General features: G+C 35.5%; 1 protein-coding gene across 3 annotated transcripts in view; it reads right to left on the bottom strand.

Moving 5' to 3' along the window:
* LOC148955976 (uncharacterized) overlaps window positions 1-8,351 on the bottom strand; it is a 60,087-nt gene extending 51,736 nt beyond the window's left edge. The window contains exon 1 of one of the 3 annotated variants that reach the window (XM_089093425.1): window positions 8,333-8,351. The gene's annotated coding sequence lies outside the window, so the exon portion shown is untranslated. Of the gene's footprint in view, window positions 1-3,978; window positions 4,001-4,084; window positions 4,150-8,332 lie in introns of those variants that run through there. The other 2 variants (XM_089093406.1, XM_089093416.1) reach the window with 2 other exon arrangements.
* Between the last annotated feature and the right edge of the window lie 16,240 nt (window positions 8,352-24,591).

Below are 24,591 nucleotides of genomic sequence, written 5' to 3'. Positions count from 1 at the left end.
AAATTGGATGTAGAAACAACGCCGCCATGATATTTTTCTATTTATAAGGAATAATTTCTGTTCGTTTTAATTTTAATGTCACTCCTTAGTTTCAGTTGAAAACTTATTTTTTAATATAATTTCTGATCACCGATCTAGGGGAGATAAGATACATCTTGAAAATACCGCAGAAAGGTCGTCCCTTCCCCTCAATTACCGCCGTTAGAACTAGCACACAGGCTTCATCACAGAGTGGTTTGAAGGTTCAATTCAAAACTGTTTGATCACTCAAGCTTAATTTTTGGTAGATTTTTAGTTGAAAAGTTTTTAGTTTTAGTTAATTTGTTTTCGCAATAATCTTTTACTTTTAAGATTAGTAGGCGATTTATGAAACTTACTAAGAGGGCTTGGAGGGGGAGTATACGTGAGGGGTTCTTATAAACCTCCAGTTAAGGGCTTTGGAATATAATTATTGCAATGGTACCGTTTTATGCTTCCAAACTCTTCTTCTTAATGAGTGGCACCAAAAGTACCGTTTTTAGTGCTATATGGCACTTATGGATAGTAAAATTGATAAAAGGCCCGTAGATATGAGTAATAGGTTTTAAATTAGTCTTCCCGGGATATGCTTTAAAATATGAGTGTATCACATTTGCAAAAATGGTAAATTATCTGAAAAGTAATCGTAAGAAGGGGACAAACCATGATTGAGAAAAAATTCAAGCAGGAATCGAAAGCGTGATAATCTAAGCCGTGTTTTCAGGCTCAGCGGGTTCGAACAAGGTTTGTTCTCGTCTAGTTTCAAGTTTTTCGTCTAGTTTCAGCGGGTTGGAAGTTTCAACCCCGTGTTTGATGCACTAGATGCACTGATGCACAACGCTTGATGCACTGGACGAGAACAACCCGTGTTTGAACCCGCTGAGCCGTGAACAACCCGTCTTCGAACGTGGGTTGTTTTCGTCTAGTGCATCAAGCTTTGTGAATCAGTGCATCTAGTGCATCAAATACGGGGTTGGACCTTCGAACCCGCTGAAACTAGACGAAAAACTAGAAACTTGAAATTAGATGAGAACGACCCGTGTTCGAACCCGCTGAGCCTGAAAACGCGGCTCTAATTTGAAGTTCATCGTTGTAATAAAAGAGCCACGCCTCTAATAATCTAACTTAATATATTGGTGTTTTTTAGGACTTTAATTGCGTTGCTTATTAAGGGGGCCTGGAGGAAGAACATTGCAAACGTCCAGTTAAGGGTTTTGGACCATAATTACCACAATGATACCGTTTTATACTTCCATGATTTTCAACTTAAGAAGTGGCACCAAAAGTGTTGTTTCCAGTGCTATATCTCACTTACGAATGGTAGAAATGATAAACAGCACACAGATGTGAACAAAAGTTTTCAAATGAGCCATTAAACATCACTCTAAATAGTTCTGGTAGCGCACTAGCCCCAGATTTTCCACTTGAGACACGAGACTAAAAGTAGTGTTTTTAGTGCCATTTGAAACTTGCAAATGATGGAATTTACTGGAAGAACGTATATATGAGCAATATTTTTTTATATGAACTATCAAAAATTTATCTACAATGTTCTGGTAGCCCTCTAGCCCCACCCCTTGAGAAATTGCGTAAAAAGTGCCTTTTTTGGCCTTGAAAAAAAGAAAACTTTAGGTTGTTGTTCGCTCTCTACTAGGTTGCAGCTGCCGCTGCAACCATGATACACACTTGCTAATATAAGCTTCGGCACATTAAATTCCTGACCCTAGCACGTGAGTATGCCTATAAGAACTTATGGCATCCCCTTATGTAGTGTCACCTGAGAAATATATAAAAAAAATAAAAATAGCCAAAAATGTATATACCCACCAATAGTGTTTTCTAGATTATAGAAAACTAGCGCTTTCTGAAAACACAAAAGCCAAGTATAAAAAACACAAATATTGATTTAGGAGTCAAAAGTGAGGTACGTATCCTCACAATTTTAAGTTATGGTACAGATTCTAGAGTTAATCTGTAGTCCTAATACTATCAAGATTTGTTCACTTCAAACTTGTCTACAAGATAATCATAGTGTCCTTTTCAGACCCAAAAGGACAGTAAATCATTGAACTGAGCTCATTATAAAGAAGTGATGCAAAATTAAGTGAAAAAAAAATAAAGCAACAATCCTAAAATGTTTTATTAAATGGTTATACTGTTAAATGGTCCTTAAATGGTTTACTTTTACTCTACCCAAACTCTTATATTGTTTTGTGTTTTTTATAATCCTACAGACAAAGGGAAATATCACCGGATTGGTTTATTTGCACTAGTTTTATCGATGTATGTTCATAATATGCATGATAATTGGAGTTAATATATCTTGACTGCAATTATGATTTACCCCCTCCCTTAATGTACTACTGTATAGCCAAAATTATATACTTCAAATGTGTTTTTGTTTCTTGATTTCGTCAGCGTTGATTTGATTTACGGGTACACGGGTTGAAAAGAGAGGGATGCATGGCAAATGCATGGGAAATTTATAATTTTGGCCACACATTTGGGTACTGGTGCGTTATATAAGCTCTTTTATAAATTAATGAGACGAAACCCGCCAGACTGGTTATTTTCAAGAGACTGCTATTGAGAAATGGAATGCAAAGAGTAGTTTTCATTGTGTTTACCATATTTAAAATGTTGCTTGGGGGTTTAGGGGGGGGGGGCGGTACCTAGGTTAGGTTAGGCTACATATTTAATATATGCTATGCTTTACCCTCCACCCCACCCTCCTAATGTACAAATATATAGCCCAAATTTGGTTCTAAACTATTATATATTCATCCTATTTTATCTCATTAGCATTAACCAAACCTGACTTTTTAGAAGTGACCATGTAACGCACCAGTACCTACATTTTCATTATTGGGGGGGGGGAGGTTAGCTACAATTATTCTGCATATTATGGAATTGTTTTCTTAACAGTTTTTCTTCTCAACAGCCCCAATTCTAAGCTAATACAAAGCTTGTTTTTTCTCTTAAGTTAACATGGTCTAAAAAGCGAATCAGATTTGCGGTTTGGCCCTAGTTTACCACCCCAATAATAGTAATAGTCCTGTTATTTTGGGTAAAATACTACTTTAGCTACTATTGAATATCTTGGAAAGGGGTTAGGTCAGGAAAATGAAACTTTAAGGGATGGGTCTACAGGCTAAGGTAGCCTATGTCCCGGGAAGGTACTTTGAAGTACCTACCTCCACTCCTTCTCCCTCTAGAGGGTCCTGAAATTTGCTTACATGACAGGTCTATACCTACATAAAATTTGACAAAACAACATTTTACCTTAATTTTCAGTTATCAGTTTCTTTTTTTCTGGCTTTAGTTCTGAATATGCAATTCTTGTTATTTGAGTAGAATTTTAAGCCATATCAATGCTATTTTTTTCGAAATTTAAAAAATGTATTTGTATATCTTTAAAACCTTCTAAATTAGGATTGAGCAAAGTTGTGAAGCTGAAAACAATTTTGTTGTAGTTCATGTAAGCAGAAAATCTATTTTGCAAGATTTCAGTTTTATAACGCTACAGATTTTTAAAGGTCATCAAAGGTTAGGACCTTCTAGAGGGAGAGGGAGTGAAGGTATGTACTTCAAAATACCTTCCCGGGCCATACTTTAGCATGTAGAACCATCCCTGAAAGTTTCATTTTCTTAACCTAACCCCTTTCCAAGATAGCCAAAGTAGCTAAACTAGAATTTTACCGTTGTCTTTTTGTCAGAAGAGTGTAATATCCTCAAAAATTATAGAATTTTGTACATTTTGCAAATTTGTGCTCTTCCAGAAGGATAGGTTCTACTTGTGCACCCTCATCTTATGATCACACATGAGTAGTAATTATATTAGTGTTTCAAAATATTATAAACGCATAAATTAGACATAGCTAAGGAATCAGCCTAGAATGTGTAATCGCGTCCAAGTAATCTAGAATTTCCCCTATATGTTACACAATAAAATTGTCAAACCTCTTTCTTACTCTGGTAATTTAGAATTTCCTATATATCTATAATTTATCTATATCTAGAATAATCTAGAATTTCCCCAATATGTTACACAATAAAATTGTCAAACCTCTTTCTTACTCTGGTAATTTTACCAAAGGATTCCTTTTTCAGCAGCGAACGGCTTCAAACTAGCTATTAATTGTTGATTCCCTGACTATACCTTGTTTATCAAACAGTTCGTGGTAACGAACTGTAAGTAAGGAGCGACCCGGCTCAATGGTAACCGAAACTCTAAGAAACGGAATTTTGATACCAATAGATGCATAAAAAGAATCAGATTTTAATGCTGATTTCAAATATATAAGTTTCATCAAGTTTAAATTTACCTATCAAAAGTTACGCGCCTGAGAAAATTAGGCTGATTTTCGAAAAAAGGGGGAAAGACCCCTAAAAGTTCTAGAACCTTAATGAAAATCCCACCATCATATTCAGCGTATCAGAGAACCCTACTGTGGAGGTTTCAAGCTCCTATCTACAAAAATGTGGATTATTCCATTTTTTGCCAGAAGAAAGATCACGGATGCGTGTTTATTTATTTTTGGTTTTGTTTTTTCTTTTCCCCTGGGGTGATCGTATCGACCCAGTGGTCCTAGAATATCGTGGGAGGGCTCATTGGAACGGAAATTAAAAGTTCTAGTGTCCTTTTTAAGTGACCAAAAAAAATTAAGGGCAACTAGACCCCTCCCACGCTCATTTTTTTTCCAAAGTCATCGGATCAAAATTTTAAGATAGCCATTTTGTTTAGCATGGTCAAAAATATTATCAATATGTCTTTAGGATGACTTAACCCCTTGAATCCCCTAGGAGGAGGGCTGAAAGTTATAAACTTTACCCAAAGTTAACATTAGAGTTCATATAAGTATCCAGTAAGCTTATCGCAGATCATTTCTGGTCTTCATTCCTGGTACGAACAAAAGCTCCTCCCACTTATTCATGGTTTAGCAGGTTAGTCTGTATGCGTCAATCAATGAGAAATGGTTCGAAATTGTATCATTCATAATTGTGAAAGCAGAAAAAAACTTGGTGAGCCAGCCAAGTGGTTTGCAAGTGTCCCATCTCACAGGTATTACTTAATTTACATACAAATTATGACTTCATCTATTATTTGCAAACAGTGGATTCAACTGATTGGCCTATGTAGGATTTTATAAAAAAGGGGACGGGGGGTTGGTGAAATTTGTGAAAATAGGGATTTTTTTTCTGCTTATAACTGGTGGAATAGGTGTGATGGTTTCAGGGGCGGATCCAGGATTTTTTAGGGGGGGGGCAAAATAGGTTGATCCGATAAACTTATGTTAGGAGCAAGTTTGATTAACGCAAAACTTGCGTTAATTAAGTAAATTACGATACTTTAGACTACTATGGGGGGCACCCCTCGCCCCCCCCCCCTCTGGATCCGCCACTGGATGGTTTATCATTTTTTTTTTCACGTCGTAAGGTTTATTTTCTACGATATTTATTTTCTAGATAAGACTAGTTTTATTTTCAATTAAAGTTTTCGTGAAATGGGCAGACCTTTCCTGAACATTAAACATAAACACCTCTGATTGAAAACCTTGACATTATCTGAATTTAGATAGTGATAAGGGTTCCTGATTGAGACCAATTTTGGGAGTTGGGTTCTAATTATTGGTTGATGTGGTAAAAGTTGACACAATAGCCCTATCAGAAAATACCAAACGTCTGTTAAGAAGTGTTTTTCGTAAAATTCTTAGGGAATTTTCAGAAAATTGAAAGGACATCACACATTTTAGCGGCAGATCCAAAATTTTGCGGGGCTTTACGCTAGAAAAGCTCCTATTATAGAATATTCTTCCAGTTTGTATATATACAGTTTATATATATATATATATATATATATATATATATATATATATATATATATATATATGACATGACGTTAGACGTGCGTTCGATTCCTTAATTCATTCGTCCATGCTTCTTCATATGGCAAGGCGGAGGCGTAAACCCATCAGTTGTCCGTGTTCTCAGGGATTTATATAGGAATCTAAAAGTGCGTTTAAAACTTCCATCCCGTTTTTTCCTGCAGTCGGCTCTTCATCCTTCCCTATATAATTGCATTAATTCTAGTGTGAGGCCAAACTCTTCAGATTCCCTCGAATATGCTTGTGAATCCTCAGTACCCCATCCTCGTTAAGAAAGGGACTAGACAGGGAGCTATCACTTCCCCAACCCTGTTCAATAATAGTGTCCTGGAAGCGCAGGCAAAGTGTCTTCCTTCATGCATTTTTGGGAGAATCGATATGTCTCTTATTTGTTATGCTGATGACATCCTGAATCTCAGCCGTACGATCCAGCGCATTGAGCAGAATTTCAAAATCCTCAAATTTGAATATTCAAAAATTGGTCTGTCTTTTAATCCTGAGAAATCCGAAGTAATCCTTTTCAATTGGCGAAATCCCTCTACTTCTCTTATAAATATGGACGGTTCTCTTGTTAAACCCTCAGACCATATTACATACCTGAGCCTCCCAATTGGCACATCTATAGGCCACACACGTCGTTTGCTGATTTCTCACGTTGAGCGTAAAATTAGCATTTCTTACGCTGTAATCGTAAAAAGCAAACTTCGTTTCAACCGTTATATTCTAGCATCCATTTACAGCGCCACAGCCCTTCCTCATCTGCTTTACATTGCTCCTTTCTTGAGATTCTTTACAGTTACAGATAAAAAGCACCTACGATCAATCTTCTTCAGATTTGCTAAATATCTTCTACATTTGCCCCCGTGGACAAGAAACCGTAGAATTATACATTTGTATAAGCTATCTGACCCTAATATTAGCATTAATAAATCTCTATCCCGTTTTCAAAGTAAGTTTAATCATCCATGGTCAACAATTTGTTCACAATAGTTTTTTATATTAATGTAATGCATATAGTCACTGTTCGTATTAATTTAATGAAGAGTTTTGTTTTGTCATGTGTTTGAATTTTCAATGTGTGTTTGTGTCCTTCTTTTTCTTCTTTTTTTTCTTTTTTGTTTTCTTTAGTGATTACTCCGTCTACTGTACCTTTTTTTGACGGGCAATAAATGAATAATAATAATATATATATATATATATATATATATATATATATATATATATATATATATATATATATATATATATATATATATATATATATATATATATATATATATATATATATATATATATATATATATATATATATATATCGGCGAGTACAAACAGCTCCTCTCCATTTGATCTGCCATTAGCGGTCCAATTACCCTGGAACACGTCTTTTGGCAGAAACTTTCTCAAAATGCCTTTAAAACCAACTCGTGACTGCGAAACCTACTTGTAATTCCTATAAACCTCTGAACTAATTTATATACATATATATATATATATATATATATATATATATATATATATATATATATATATATATATATATATATATATATATATATATATAAATATATATATATATATATATATATATATATATATATATATATATATATATATATATATATATATATATATATATATATATATATATATATATATATATATATATATATATATATATCGGCGAGTACAAACAACTCCTCTCATTTGATCTGCCATTAGCGGTCCAATTACCCTGGAACACGTCTTTTGGCAGAAACTTTCTCAAAATGCCTTTAAAACCAACTCGTGACTGCGAAACCTACTTGTAATTCCTATAAACCTCTGAACTAATTTATATACATATATATATATATATATATATATATATATATATATATATATATATATATATATATATATATATATATACGTATATTTATTACTAATAAAAACGTTCGTAAATAAACTGAAACAAGTTTCGAGAAAGCCATTTAACCAAATAAAAGTAAATTAATATGAAAATTTTGTTTTAATTATTCATGTACTGTGAGCCAAGATCAAAACCTGCATTTATTCAAAAACGTTCAAAAATTAAATAAAAAAAAACATGTTTTTTTAACTGAAAGTAAGGAGCGACATTAAAACTTAAAACGAACAGAAATTATTCCGTATATGAAAGGGGCTGTCCCCTCCTCAACGCCTTGCTCTTTATGCTAAAGTTTGACTTTTTCATAACTCTATTTTTTTAAACAATAAAAAACTTTAGCGTAAAGAGCGAGAATGTGTAATCGCGTCCAAGTAATCTAGAATTTCCCCTATATGTTACACAATAAAATTGTCAAACCTCTTTCTTACTCTGGTAATTTAGAATTTCCTATACATCTAGAATTTATCTATATCTAGAATAATCTAGAATTTCCCCAATATGTTACACAATAAAATTGTCAAACCTCTTTCTTACTCTGGTAATTTTACCAAAGGATTCCTTTTTCAGCAGCGAACGGCTTCAAACTAGCTATGAATTGTTGATTCCCTGACTACACCTTGTTTATCTCTCAAAGAGCCGCAAGGTTATGTATTAAATAGTGAAAGCATGAATAGCTGTATTGGGTCATAAAACAATGTTTTCAATCGAGATGCTACAAAATCATTACTGAAATTCTTGATGAGAGGTTTTGATACTTGTTTATTAAAAGGAACTCACCCAAGAAGTGAAGTTGGATTAATGCTAGTTAAATATATCGAAACATGATGATAATATAATACTTTACAAACTAGGCTATATTATATTAAGTATCTAGCCCTATCCATCTCTATATATTAAATATTTAATCAAAATATACCTACATCGTAGATTATTTCCCTCAAAATAAGAAAATCATTGCCAATTCTAAAAAGGTAAACCAGTTTTGTCAGATCGTACACAGCGTAATTCTTGAGCGTGTTCTGTTTAATGAACAAATACCGAGTTTTTTTTTCTAAAAGAGGCTTAATTAGTTTAACAAAACTTTCAGGAATAAATCTAGGGCTTTTAGAATTGAGGAAATATCTTGAAGAATCTAACTTTTCTCCTTCTATAAGACACGGACTTTTGGTGACCTTGGATAATCTTTGTATCATAAAGCGTAATCCTTAGATTTGAATTTACAGCTCAAATGGGGTACAATTAAAGTGTCTGGATAACTTTGCTTAATCCCACTTTATAAGGCTTTAAGGATTTTTGAAATGGTTTCATAAATGTAAACTAAAACCAACGTATGACAAGATACTGCATTTATCACAGAAATTGTGTTTTCAAAACAAAGAGTAAAATAAACAGGGATTTATGGCCCGTAATTTCGGAAAGGGTCTTGAGGATATTTCTCGGAAATCATGTGGACCAGGTGATGTGGGCCAAGCGCTCGAAGCGTGAGGGAGCTGTGTCTAGCGTGCCACAGCACAGCTGTACCAAGTGTAACAGAACTGGGCAAAGCATGGCAGATATGTTCCGAACTTAGTACAAGTACGTGATGTTACGCACACTGGTGGATCCATAGGGCCCCCCCCCCAATATTTTTTATGGTGCCCGCTTTCCCTTTTTTTCTTTTTTTTCACTTTTTTTTAGAATAAGTTTGTCAATTTGGTCAATTATTGGCGCGTTTGTAATATACCCCCCCCTATATTTTGCTCACTGGTGCCCTTTTCACATTGACCCCCCCACCCCCCAAGATTTTGCTCCAGATCCGACCCTGGTTACGGATCATAGCAAATTAAAAATGTATATTACACGCTTATTCAGTTGTTTCATTAACTCTGTTGAAAATTGGCGGTGAACTAGTATCAATGTGTAAGACGTAGATATGTGCAATATCTTTTATATGAGATTCTTAATGGTTCATTCAAAAGACATTTCTCATAACTACGTGCTTTTTGTAAATTCTGAAATCTGCAAGTCCCATGTGGGACTAAAATGACACTTTTTGTGCTATTTCTCAAGGGGTGGCACTAGCAGGCTATCAGAGCATTGTTGACCGACCTTTTGTATCTCATATAAAAGATATTGCACATATCTACATCTTTCGTATAAATTACACCTTAATCAAGTTCAAAATAATACTAAAAACGACACTTTTGGTGTCGTGTCTCAAGTGGAAAAGCTGGGGCTATTGGGCTGAAAAGAACTTAAAAATGATGATTAATGACTCATTTGAAAGCTATTGCTCTTATATACGTGTTTTTTTTTTTTGTTTTTTTTTATCAATTTTACATTCGTAAGTGCGATATAGCCTAGTACTGAAAACAAAACTTATGGTGCCACTTCTTAAGCAGGAAATCTCTGAAGTACAAAACAGGCATCATTGTAATAGTTATATTCCAGAACCTTTAGCTGGAGGTTCACAAGAACCCCTCCCATACATTCCCTGTATGGGATTAACCCTGTGGGATTAATACATTCCCTATTAATCCTGTTGAAAATTAACTAAAAAAAACAAGTTTTTTTTAACTGAAAGTAATGAGCGACATTAAAACTAAAAACGAACAGAAATTATTCCGTATATGAGAGGGGCTGTCTTAAAAATAAACAAAAAAAAATAACAAAACACTGAAGTTGGGTACAATTAAGGTTACGCACAGAGAAAAGTTAAATAAACACAAATTAAATTCAGCAAATCCAGTTCAATCCAGCAGGACATTTTTCCAAGGCACTAAATGAGTAATTAACAAAACAATCCTAATTGGTTTTTGTTTGTAAGAAATTTGTTTTGCCAGGCTAAGTTAGTTTGCAGCAAATTTGTTTCACAGGCTAATTTGTTTTGCTTTAGGCTAGCTCTAAGATTGCTGTTGTTGTTGTAAAAAATGACATTTATGAACTAAAAATATGGACGCATTAAATGCAGAAGCTACACTACAACATTTATTTACTTTGGGGGGCGGAAGAGGTGCAGGCTAGGTTCATGGACTTTACATGTTTTAAGTCAATTCAATTTTCTTGACGTATCTATTGTTATCAAAACTCTGTTTTTTTAGTTTTGGTTATTATTCATTCGCATCACACCTCACTAACATTTCGTTACCACGAACTATTTGAAACACATTAATTTTTATCTTTTCCTTCCTGAGAGGTGGGTAAGGCCATCTTCAACACCTTGCTCTTCACGCTACAGTTTATAATATTTAAAAAAAAAATTGCAATTGTTCTAATTAAAAAAACCTCGTGTTTCAGGCGTCGTTCATAAAGAATTGGGACAAAATTCAACCTTCAGCGTAAAGAGTAAAGTGTTGAGGAGGAGGAACCCCCACATATACATAATAATTTCTGTTTTGTTTTAAGTTTTAATAATGTTTCTTACTTCAGTTGAAGAAATTTGTTTTTTCATTTAATTTCTAATCGTTTTTTAAATAATGCCAGGAAATCTGGCTCTACCTCCACAGAAGGATCCCTCCTCCCTACAGAAATATTCTCTACACAATTCACTCTTGGTGATAATTTACCCCACACAATTACCTTTAACATGTCCACGCGTAAAATTAAGTTGACAAAATGAAAGCAAGACACATAAAAAGAATTTCGTATTGGAATTCTGGCAAATTCTCCCAGTGTAAAATTTCCCGTGAAAATTTACCTCCCCGTGGAAAATCTTCCTTGTGGAAAAAAAAAAGCAGAAAATTCACCCCCCCCCCTCCCCCCAAAAAAATGCATGCATAGTTCCCAATAACAAATACTATACGTATACAGGCTTTTTGAGCCTTACCCGGGCGGTTGCTTGTATATAGTTTATTTTGTAATTAGTAGTAAATAAAGCAAGTCAAGTAAAAAAAATACAATTGGGAAATTTAAAACTTTAATACCTTTCCATAAGGGCTCTAGGGGGAATTTGTTACCTTCAAAGATATATTTTTTGGGTTTTTCAACTATGCTAAACAGAATGGCTATCTCAAAATTTTGATCAGACGAAATTGGGAAAAAGGGGCGTGGAAGGGGGCCAAGTTGCCCTCCAGCGGTTTTGGTCATTGAAAAGGGAACTACAACTTTTAATTTCCGTTGGAATGAGCTCTCGCTTGATGTTCTAGGACCACTGGGCTGGTACGATTACCCCTGAAAAAAAAACACGCATCCGTGATCTTTCTTCTGGCAAAAAATACAGATTTTTGCAGATATGAGCTTGAAACCTATGTAATAAGGTTTTCTGACACGCTGAATCTGACGGTGTGATTTTCATTAAAATTACTTCACTTGTAGGGGATTTTTCCCCCCTCTTTCAAAACTCAGGTGAATTTCCTCAGGCTCGTAGCCTTTGATGAGTAATACTAAACTTAATAAAATTTATATATTTAAAATCAGCATTATAAACCCATTCTTTTGATACATTTGTTGATATCAAAATTCCGTTTTTAAAAGTTTCGATTACTATTGAGCCGTATCGCTTGTTTTTTTTATTGTTTTTTTTATTACGTTTACGTTGTTACGTATATGAGGGGGATCTCCCCTTAGTCAATACCACGCTCTTTGCTAAAGTTAAAATTTTGTTTAAATCACAAACCGCTGAACCACAAAAACCGTTTAATTAGAATAGATAGCTCTTTTGAAAGCACTAAAAAAAACTATAGCGTAAAGAGCGAGGTATTGAATTGGGGGCGAACCCCCTCATATACGTAATAATTTCTGTTCGTTTTAAGTTCTGTTGTTGCTTCTCACTTTCAGTAGAAAAAACTTGTTTTTTTTTAATTTAATTTCTGATCGTTTTTAAATAATGCTGGGAAATCCGGCGGCCCCTTCATAGAAATCTCCCTTACCCCAAGGAAACATCCTCCACGGAAAGATTCTCCCGAGTAACCCCCTCCTCCAGCCCCCCCCCCACCAGAAAATGTCCTTCCTGAAAATGTCTGTATACTTCCCAATAACCAATACAATATGTAAACAGTGGGCAAAGAGCATAACTTGCAGCCCTTCCCGTGGAAACTCTGGGGGATTAGGTCATCCTAAAAGACATATTTATAAGATTTTTGACTATGCTGAGCAAAATGGAAATCTCAAAATTTTAATTGCGTGGCTTCGGGAAAAAAATAGCGTGGGAGGGGGCCAAGTTGCCCCCCAATTTTTTTGGTCACTTAGAAAGGGCACGAGAACTTTTAATTTCCGTTCAAATGAGCCCTCTTACGATATTCTAGGACTACTGGATCGATACGATCACCCTTGGGAAAAAAAAACCAGATAAACAGGCATCAGTGATCTTTCTTCTGACAAAAAATACAAAATTCCACGTTTTTGCAGATAGGAGCTTGAAACTTCTACAGTAGGGTTCTCTGAATACGTTTTTTAGCACCTTTAAACTTGATTTTAGGTGAATACCCCCCCCCGGAAATACCCCCCCCATGGAAAATACCCCCGCGGAAAATACCTCCCCCGAGGAAAATACCCCCCCCCCCAAAAAAAAAACATTGAAAATAAGGCTTTCAAAATTTTTGAATTTAATTTGAGTTTTATTTTTTTTTTATTTTCCGTAGGGGGATGTAATTTTGGTACTTGTGTATTATGCGCCACTCACTCAAGCTTACGCTGTGTAAAATTCGAGAACACACCGGTTTTTTTTTGTTAGTTTCTTCGTTACTTTGAAATAAAGTTGTACTATAGATTTGCACACTAGGGGGGAGGGGGTTAGCAAAATGGGACTACATGCAAAATGTGTTTGGTACAATTATTCTACATATAAGATAGATAGACAAATAAGTGTATTTTAGAGCCAAATATACGGCCATAAATACAATAAAATAACATAAATAAATATAGTTAGGGGGGGGGGGGGGTAAACCCCCCAACATGCCTTCCACCACGAAAAATGCTCCTCCCCTCAATCGGAAAGTATTCGCGCGGAAAATACCCCCTCCTTGGAAAATAGCCTCGTGGAAAATACCCTCCTTCCCCCCTGTAGAAAATAAGGTTTCTAAATATGAAACTTTTATTTGAGTTTTTTTTTATAGTTTTGCTGAAAAGTGCTAAGGAACGGGAAAAAGAGGAAGTCAACACAAAATCCATTTGTGTTGAAAAGGCTTCCATATGATTTTCTGCAATTTTTGGCAGTAGCGGGTGCCAAACTAAAAAAAAAAAAAAATGGCGAAGAAAAACAATTTAGGCAAAGAATAACCAATACTGAGCTAACACATATGGCACCAAAAAGTTTAAGAAGGTTTGGCTATCCTTCGAAAAGATAGCTGTCTTTGGGAACCAACAGATTCTAAATTGTTTCACAAATCACCATTAATAAATAAATGAAACCTAAAACTAACAGAAATTATAATAGATAGCCTAGTCAAACTCAAAACGAGCAAAAAGTCAAAGGAGTACAAAGGCTGACAACACCCATGTCTTCTTCAGACCAGAAAATAATTTGCACTTTACTTAAAAAAACGTGTATTGTCAGTTTGATATACATATTGTGATATCTATTCCTTATAGTCTTAATGCTTCTTTATTTGTTTAAGTCAAAAAAGTGAAAACATTTAAAATGTATTTTGTATTGTTTTCAGAAAAGTGCAAATTACTTTCTGGTCTCGAGAAGGGGGGGGTTTCAGCCCTACTCATGCTAATTGTTGCTATTTTGAGTTTGAATAGTTTATTTATTGTTATTTCTGTTCGTTTTTAGTTCTATTTATCTAATATGCAGAATAATTCTACCATACACATTTTGCATGCAGACCCGTTATGCTTACCCCCCCCCCTAATGTAAAAATCTATAGCGCAAATTTATTTCTAAAGTAACAAAGAAACTAACAAAAAAAAGGATGTGTTCTCGAATTTTACACAGCGCAAAATTCAGTGAGTGGCGCATAATACACAAGTACCATAATTCCATCCCCCTACGGAAATTAAAAAAATGAAACTAAAATAAAATTCTCAAATTTGGAAAGCCTTAATTTCCACGGGGGGTGTTTTTTTTTTTTGGGGGGGGGGGGGTATTTCCGCGGGGGGTATTTTCTGCGGGGGTATTTTCTGGGGGGGGGGTATTTTCAGGGGAGTATTTTCCGCGGGAGGGGTTTTTTTCCGGGGGGGGGGGTATTCGCCGGGGGGGGGGTAAACGCCGGCCACCAGCACATTACCACCACACTTATCTTCACTTAGTTTTACTATGTTTATAGTAAATAGCTTTTATTTGAAATAGCTTTCAAATGAGTCAGTAAACATCACTTTTATAAGTACTGCTAGTCCAATAGCTCCAGCTTTTCTACCTGAGACACGACACTGTGAGGCTTCAAGCTCTTATCTAAAAAATGTGGAATTATATAATTTTTGCCAGAAGAAAGATCACGGATGCATGTTTTTTTTTCGTTTTAGTTTTTTTGTTTTTCCCAGGGGTGATCGTATCAACCCAGTGGTCCTAGAATATCGGAATAGGACTCATTCGAACGGAGATTAAAAGTTGTAGTTTTAATTGACCAAAAAGATGGGAGGGCCATTAGGCCCACTGCCACGCCCATTTTTTCTCAAATTCATCCAATCAGAATTGTGTAAGATCCTCTAATACGCTTAATCTGACGGTGTGATTTTCAATAGGGTTCTATGACTATTAGGGGTGTTACCCCCTTTTTTCGAAAATCAAGCACATTTTCTCTGGCTCTTAGCCTTTGATAGGTAAGACTTAACTTATTGAAACTTATATATTCGAAATAAGCATAATAAGCCAATTCTTTTGATATAACTAATGAAATCGAAATTCCGTATTTTAGAATTTTTTTCTACTATGCCAGGTCGCTCCTTACTTACAGTTCGTCACCACGAACTGTTTGACAGTAGGCAAAGGACATAATTTACAACCTTTGCTAGAAGTGTCTTGTCATCCCTGGAAGCATAGTTATAGGACCTTTGGACTTTTCTGAAAAAATTGCATTTCAAAATTCTGATCAGTACCGAGGGAAAAATTAAAAAAAGGCAAGGAAGAACTGGGCTGGTTGATACCCAGTCGCTTTGCAACATTATCCTAAACATGCCCTGAACTTTTCATCTTAATGCCTTAGTCTTTTTGAACACATGATCATACATTATCCCTATCCCAATAATAAATCATGTATGTAAACAACAAGATAATCACATGATTTAATACCTTTGTCAACTCCCCCATCCTCCCGCTACAATAAGGGCATGCCATCCTCAGAAAAACTGTTATATTCCTTTCACTATTCTGAACAAAATGGCTATTTCAAAATTCGGGCGTCAGAGATCTAAAAACAGTGGGATAGAGGATGGTTGCACTCCGGTCAATTTTGAGCATCCCCCTCAATGGGCACTAAGAGATTCAATTTGATATCCTTAGCTGTTCTGAGATATAGCCGATTTGCCCTAATGACAACCAGCATGAACTGACTGTACTTTGATTTTTTTTTTTAGATCCTCCCCCCTCCCTGATAAATTCCAGAAAGTTTTGCTTTAATATACTGAACCATTTGGAGACCTAGGAACAAACATGCTTCCTTTATCCAATAAAAAATCCGAAGTTTAAACAATAGGGAATTTACATAACTTACAGCCCCTTTTCACGGGCTCTGGAGGTTATGCCAACCGCAGACGCATAGCTATTTGACCTTAAGGCTATTTGAAATATTTAGTTTTAACTTAATGGCCTCAGCTGTTTCTTAGATATTACAGATACACCCTTTGACAACCAATATGCACATAGTGTGTTTTGATTTTGTCCAACATTCCCCTCAACAATTCAGGAAAGTTTTACTTTATTACCCTAAAACTGTTTTGAGACCTGGGAACAAACTTGACCTCCTTTCCAAATAACAAATCAAATGTGTAAACCATCGGCAACTTTGATAACTTACAGCTCATTCTTCAGGGTCATTTCATCCCTGGGGGTATGGCTATTTGGCCTTTAGACTATTCGAACAAATGGGTGTTTCTAAATTTGGATCGAATGTAGTTAATGGAGAATAGCTAAAATGGCGTGGGAGACTGATTACACTCAATATACTTTTTAACATACCTCTCAATATACCTTGAAAGTTTCAACTTCATAGCCTCAGCCTTTACCCAGATATTACTGGTAACCCCTTTTGACAATCAGCATGCGCAAAGTGTGTTTTGTTTTTGCTGAACATCCCACTCAATATGTCCTGGAAGCTTCATCTTGATATAATTAGTCTTTTTGGAGACTCATGGTCAAACAACCCCCCCCCCTCATTCCTTATAACGAACCCTGTATGTAAACAACGGGTACCTTGTCTAACTTATACCCTTTGCCCTAGGGGATGTGGGGGACCATATCATCAGTGGTGGTTTGGCCTTCCTTAGCTTAAAGTGAACTTAGTGGTTATCTCAGAATTTTGATTTGATGTCTTTGAGGGAGGGAAGTTTAAAAGGACGTGAGAGGGGGGCTGTGTGCCTTCTGATTACTTTTGACTCTTAGAAACAACTCTCTTTGACATATTAAATAAAAAAAAACTTTTTTTTAAGTGAAAGTAAGGAGCGACATTAAAACTTAAAACGAACAGAAATTATTCCGTATATGAAAGGGGCTGTCCCCTCCTCAACGCCTCGCTCTTTACGCTAAAGTTTGACTCTGTCTCACAACTTTATTTAAAAAAAAAAAACTTTAGCGTAAAAAGCGAGGCGTTGAGGAGGGGACAGCCCCTTTCATATACGGAATAATTTCTGTTCGTTTTAAGTTTTAATGTCGCTCCTTACTTCAATTAAAAATACTTGTTTTTTTATTATTTAATTCTATATAAAGTTGATATGTCTTACAAAATACACTCGTTTTTTTATTTAATTTCTGAACATTTTTGAATTAATGCAGCTTTGATTTTGGCTCAACGTACATGAATAATTAAAACGAAATTTGCATATTAAATTAACTTTTTTTTTGGTTAAATGGCTTTCTCGAAATTTTGTTCTAATGTAACTTACGTAACGAACTTCTATATTCGTATATTTTTATTACGCATATTAGGGAGTTCGTCCCCAGGTCAATACCGCGCTCTTAATGCTAAGCTCAATTTTGTTCCGATTATGGAAAAATGGCCCCTTAATTACAAAGGCCGTTAATTATCAAAAATAGCTTTGATGAAAGTAAAAAAAAAACTTTAGCACAAAGAGCGAGTTAGTGACTAGAGGTTGAACCCAATCATATACGTAATAATTTCTGTTCGTTTTAAGTTTGGATGTTGCTCCTTACTTTCAGTTGATTTTTTTTATTTAATTTCTGATCGTTTTTTTAAATAATGCTGGGAAATCCGGCACCCCCTTCATAGCAATATCCCTCCCCTTATGAATACTTCCTCCATGGAAAGATCTTCCCAGGTAATACCCCCCATCCAGCTACCAGAGAAAATCCCCCCTGAAAACTTCTGTATACTTCCCAATAACCAATACTAGCCTATATATAAACATCGGGCAGAGTTCATAACTTGTAGACCTTCCCCCGGGGACTGTGCGGGATTAAGTCATCCTCACAGACATAATTACTGCATTTTTCGAGCGTGCTTAACAAAATGGCTATCTGAAAATTTTGATTGGGTGACTTTGGGAAAAAAATTAGCGTGGGACGGGGCCTAGTTGCCCTCCATTTTTTGTCAATTAAAAAGGGTGCTAGAACTTTTAATTTCTGTTCGAATAAGCTCCCACGATATTCTAGGACCACTGGGTCGATAAGATCATCCCTGGGGAAAAAAAACAAATAAACACGCATCCGTGATCTTTCTTCTGGCAAAATATACAAAATTCTTTTTTGTATACATTTTTGCAGATAGGCGCTAGAAACTTTTATAGTAGGGTCCTCTGATACGCTGAATCTGATGGTGTGATTTTCATTAAAGCTCTATGACTTTTAGAGGGTGTTTCCCTCTTTTTCGAAAATAAGGCAAATTTTCTTAGGCACGCAACTTTTGATGGGTAAAACTAAACTTAATGAATATATATTTAAAATCAAGATAAAAATCTGATTCATTTGATATATGAATTGGTATCAAAATTCTGTTTTTTAGAGTTTCGGTTAGTATTGAGCCGGGTCACTTCTTACTTACAGTTTGTTACCACGAACTGTTTGATAACAACTCTTGATAAATATCTACCAAATCATATTATTGACTTACGCATAAAGTGAATATACCAATCGATGCCTTTTTTTATGCTGATTACGAATATTATAATCATTTCTATCGGAAATGAATTTCAGCCCCCTCCCTATATATGCCAATTCAGGGTATATATTTCTAATTTAGGGGGGGGGGCAAAATTTTTTTTTCTTATGTAAATGGGTGTTAAGTTTTAAATTTACCCCCCCCCCCTAATGTATAAAAATATACCCTGAATTGGTATATATAGGGGGGGGGGCTGAAATTCATTTCCGATAGAAATTATTATTATATTTGTAATCAGCATAAAAAAGGCATCAAGTGATATATTCACTTTATGCGTAAGTCAATAATATGATTTGGTAGATATTTACCCAACTCTTTGCATATAAAGTGGCTCCGAGTTGAAAAAATTAGACATTGAAGCCTTTGGGCAACGCTAGAGCGTTACCTCTGACAACTGAATTTGATGCGATGCAATTTAGATTTTAAGCAAAGTATAATCACCTACGGAACAAGTACTGACAAAACCTATCCTCTCCACACAAAAGAAGTGACCCTTTGTATACCTATGCGAACCTGGCAACTAAAAACCGTAGTTACACAATTCATCCCCGTCACTCTTCGCCTGAATCACGCTCTAGCATAATTATTGGCCGGAGCAAAGTACTTTGGCTCGGAGCGATTAAGTAGTACAACATTTTGCGTCTAGAGGCGCTGAGGTACGCGGGGTCACTTTTGGAGAGTTTTGTCAATGTTCCGTAGGTGATTATACTTTGATTTTAAGTTAGGCTTTAATATTTAGTGAAGATATTCGATCTGCCATAGCTTTAAGCTATAATATTTTAATTATGGGTAAAAATCTACTTAATGCTGTAAGTTTAAAGGTACTAAAAATAAAAACTGTTGTTCTTTTCGGACCTTATTTGCTGGCATACCAACATCTAATAAATGTAGAGTATGCCATTCTTTTTCTTGCTTTCTTACATAGTAATTGAGTGTTCAAACGTATGTGGTTGCCATTTCTAAGTTTGGAAACACCCATTTGTTCAAATAGTCTAAAGGCCAAATAGCAATACTCCCAGGGATGAAATGACCCTGAAGAATGAGCTGTAAGTTATCTAATTTGTCCATGGTTTACACCTATGATTTGTTATTTGGAAAGGAGGCCAAGTTTATTCCCAGGTCTCAAAAAAGTTTTAGGGTACTAAAGTAACACTTTCCTGAATTGTTGAGGGGAATGTTGGACAAAATCAAAACACACTATGCACATACTGGTTGTCAAAGGGTGCATCTGCAATATCTAAGAAACAGCTGAGGCTATTAAGTTGAAACTAAATATTTCAAATAGCCTAAAGGTCAAATAGCTATGCCTCTGCGGTTGGAATAACCTCCAGAGCCCGTAGAAAGGGACTGTAAGTTATGCAAATTCCCCATTGCTTACACTTCGGATTTTTTATTGGATAAAGGAAGTATGTTCGTTCCCGGGTCTCCAAATGGTTCAGTATATTAAAGCAACATTTTCTGGAATTTATCAGGGAGAGGGGGGGTCTAAAAAAAATCAAAATACAGTCAGTTCATGCTGGTTGTCATTAGGGCAAATCGGCTATATTTCAGAACAGCTAAGGATATCAAATTGAATCTCTTAGTGCCTATTAAGAGGGATGCTCAACATTGACCGGAGGGCAACCATCCTCTATCCCACTGTTTTTAGATCTCTGACCCCTGAATTTTGAAATAACCATTTTGTTCAGAATAGTAAAAAGAATATAACAATTTTTCTTAGGATGACATGCCCCTATTGTAGCGGGAGAATAGGGGAGTTGACAAAGGTAGTAGATCATGTAATTTTCTTGTTGTTTACACACATGATTTATTATTGGGAAAGGGATAATGTATGATCATGTGTTCAAAATACTACGGTATTAAGATGAAAAGTTCAGGGCATGTTGAGGATAATGTTGCAAAGCGACTGGGTATCAACCAGTCGCTTTTTTTACAAGTGAAGTAAAGAGCGAAGCTGAAACTTAAAACGGTAAAAATTATTACTTCACAGCCTATCTAACATATATCAATAAAACAGCAAAAATAAACAATAAACCAACTAATTATGTTTCCCTATGTTTCTAGGATTATAGAAAACTAGCTCTTTACTGAAAACACAAAAATCAAACATAAAAAACCGGAATACTGATTTGAGAGTCAAAAGTATGTAGTCTGAAATCAATTAACTAATCTTTAAAGTTTTTTATAGTCTTACACCAGTTGTGACATCAGTAACTTTCAGTATACAGAAATATTGGATTGATTTATCAGGTAGCAGTTTGGTCTTGCCAGCTGTAATACCAATAGTGAGTAATATACCATCTTAAATTGCAACAAATATGCTTAAATATTACTTGAGATGAAGATCAAATTGTACCATGAGTAAAATGTGATATATTTAAAATACAAAAAAAATAAAATTCTTTCCTTCTAAGGATAATTCCGACAAAGTTAAACTTCCCCTAATTAAGTTTAAATCCCGTTTCAAACAGATAAAATCTTAATCAGCAAAAGAGAAACTGCATTCTAGTCTCAGTCAAACATCGACTCTAATCGGTTTTGAATTTCGCGAAGATGCTTGGCAATAAGAAAATCACTAGATACAAAGTTCACAGGAATTTTAATTTATCATAGCAGTATGAATGTTTAATCATCAAAAATATTAGAAACAAATTATTGGATGGGCAGTTAGCATAATGAAGTGAGTTTGCAAACATAATTACAAGGTAGCGGGCCCTTCACAAGAGTTGGGCCAATCGTGAAATAGTTCTCAGGGCACAGAATCAGGACTGAAAATATACAGCGATGAAATGTGTTTTTCGAGGCATTCAGGCATTGCAATTCTGTCATTATTATTATTATGGAGGCATTCATTTTTCGATGTTACTGAAGTTTGTCATATATGCGTATATTGCTGTAAACCTAAATATGTAAGTCTAATAAATCCATTACTTTTCTATTTGTGTTTTTTCTTATTATATGCCTGTATCTCATCGCACAGTAGATAACTAGTTCAATTGTACTCCATAGGCAGCGCTCCCTAAGGAATCTGATTTGGAGATAATTCGAGGAAAAGAGGTTACACTTTTGTAGTTACATATTTTTCTTCTCTAAGATTGAGAGTGGCGCGTTCACCCATTTATCTATTCCCCCCAGTGCAGTCAGTGCAGCTCTTAACGGCACGAGATAAGCTATAATGGCTCAGATGATGCGATCGTAAAATTCCCCGGCAGAACACAGCTTAAGAAAAATTTCCCGACGGAACCTTTTGATTTTCTTATTATTTTTATAGCTTACTTAGCTTATTACTTAGCCTAAGAAAAATTCACCCGGCAGAACTGGCACAGACAGAAAAATTCACCCGACAGAACTGGTGCGGTCAGAAACTTGGAGGAAAGCATGCGAACTAGTTATGCTACAAACTTCTTAATTTAAATTTAAATCATTGGATAGATACATACTTATAAGAAAAAGTGATTAGGCCTATAACCGCTAAGTTATTATAGGAAAACCCTTTAAAATATCTCATAGGAGATAATAGCCTCCCCCGAACAGGTTAAGTAGAAAAAAAAATCTATTTTGAGTTATTCAAACGCAAAATGTCAGAAGAATTAAACGAACTATTAATGGTACAAAAGTTGGTCGCGAAGAATGTAGAGATAGCAAAATCAATTCCGCAATACGATGGACAAACAGATATCAACGAATTTCATATCCAATTGACCCAGTTTGTAGAATTAACAAAAACAGAGCTAGAAACGTTAGTCGGTATGCTCCTACTAAGATTAAGAGGGTAGGCCTTAACCTTCCTAAAGCAAATTGAACATACTATAGGCGATGATGACAGCTTGCCGATAAATACAATAGAAAAATTGTTAACGGTATTTAAAGTTAGATTCATCGAAACTAGTTCAACTAATAAATTAAAACACGGAATGATATGATTTGACCATACACAGAATATAAGAGAATATCTTCACAATATACGGACTTCAGTAGAAGCAGGATTCGGAAAAGGTTCAGCAGAATTGTATGAAAAAATCATACTACACGCCTTTTTTCAAGGGCTACCCCCAAAATTGTATAGAATGGTAATATCCAAAAACATCCAAACATTAGACCTTGCAGTTCAGGAAGTGGGTCGAATGATCGAAATTGATACGATGGTGACAAATCACAGTAAAACAAAAATAAATAGCCTAGGCGAATCAAACGCAAACCTGACCTTCAAGGGCGATCAAGCTTCTACAAACTTCTTTTCAAGGGATAACGCCCCAGTGCCACAGAGAAATAGAACCCAAAAACCCGCTAGGCAGAAAACAGTACGTTTTCAGCCCGTCAAACAAATTAGTTATGAAAATAACCCTGCAATAATAATATGCTATATTTGTAATCGTGTTGGGCATATCGCGAGAGAGTGCTGTTATGTCCCTAATCGCACACCAAGGATTCCCGTCAGTAATACGCAAAATTATGGCAACCATTTGTTCGGTAGAACAAATTTTAGCGCCAGTGGTGCACTAGGCTATAGCCAGGGAAGATTGCGCCACTCAGTACCTCACAACGCGTACCAACCAAATTTGTACAATCCTCCCCCTAATAGACAAAATAATTATCGACCGACGGGAAATGAAATTTTTTCAAGCCGACGGCAAATAGTTAATTGGCCGACGGGAAATGCAAATTTTTCAAGCCGACGGCATTTACAGTCAGCGCCAGCACCCGGCACTGGCGCAAGGAATCCAATTTACCGTAATAATACATGGCAAAATTGGCAAACAAATATAAATCAATTAGCTAGAGATTCAATGGACGTATCCGAATCTCTATTGCAGACACCGACGTATGAAATAAATCCTCAGGAAAACGTGTCAGGCCCCTCAGAAGAATAAATTGGACCCGGAGGGCGCCTAGAATTTCTTATAGGTCTAACCCAATACTAGTACCTTCCTCTAGTGATAGTAACAATAAGTTACCTATATTTAATTATTTTTGCTTGGCAAATGTCTACTTTAAGGCTTTAATTGACTCAAGTAAAACGGTTTATATCATAAACTCATGCGTATTTAATATGTTGCCCCCACATATTAGGCGACAGAGGAATCCTAATAATCCCAATTTAAGTAGCATGACAGGGCACAAATGGACGTAAAAGGTTCAATTCGCCTGGACGTAAAACGTGATATAGAATTTTTCCGACAAACTTTATAATATGCAACAATTTTCCATATGAGGCCATTATCGGCGCAAATTTTTTAAGGTCGAATAAGGTATTATTAGACGTAGCAAACGAAAGGCTTGTCTACCCGGCTAAGGTAGGGGAAGGAATTTCTACCTTAAGAAATTGTAACAGAGGTTACGAAGAGAACGTAACAGTAAATAAAATTTCTGGCGGTATAATTTCGCAATCTTTTGAACCTCATGTCTCACAAAGAGGACATGGCACAATCAGAAATTTGTTCAATTATTCTGAGAGACATTGCAGAGATGAAGTAAATTTAAACAATAAGTGTATTGAATCTGCAAAAGTAAAAATAGGAGATATGCGACAGTATAGTTCGAACAAAATCAAGAAAATAGCGGAATTATGGAAAAACATAGTAAAACCCAATGT

Source organism: Artemia sp. Qi Xiang Cuo, chromosome 1 (assembly GCF_049724085.1).
Source record: "Artemia sp. Qi Xiang Cuo chromosome 1, ASM4972408v1, whole genome shotgun sequence".
Taxonomy (NCBI): Eukaryota; Metazoa; Arthropoda; class Branchiopoda; order Anostraca; family Artemiidae; genus Artemia; species Artemia sp. Qi Xiang Cuo.
Note: the sequence above shows the minus strand (reverse complement) of the source record. Positions and strands in the feature narration are given on the sequence as shown.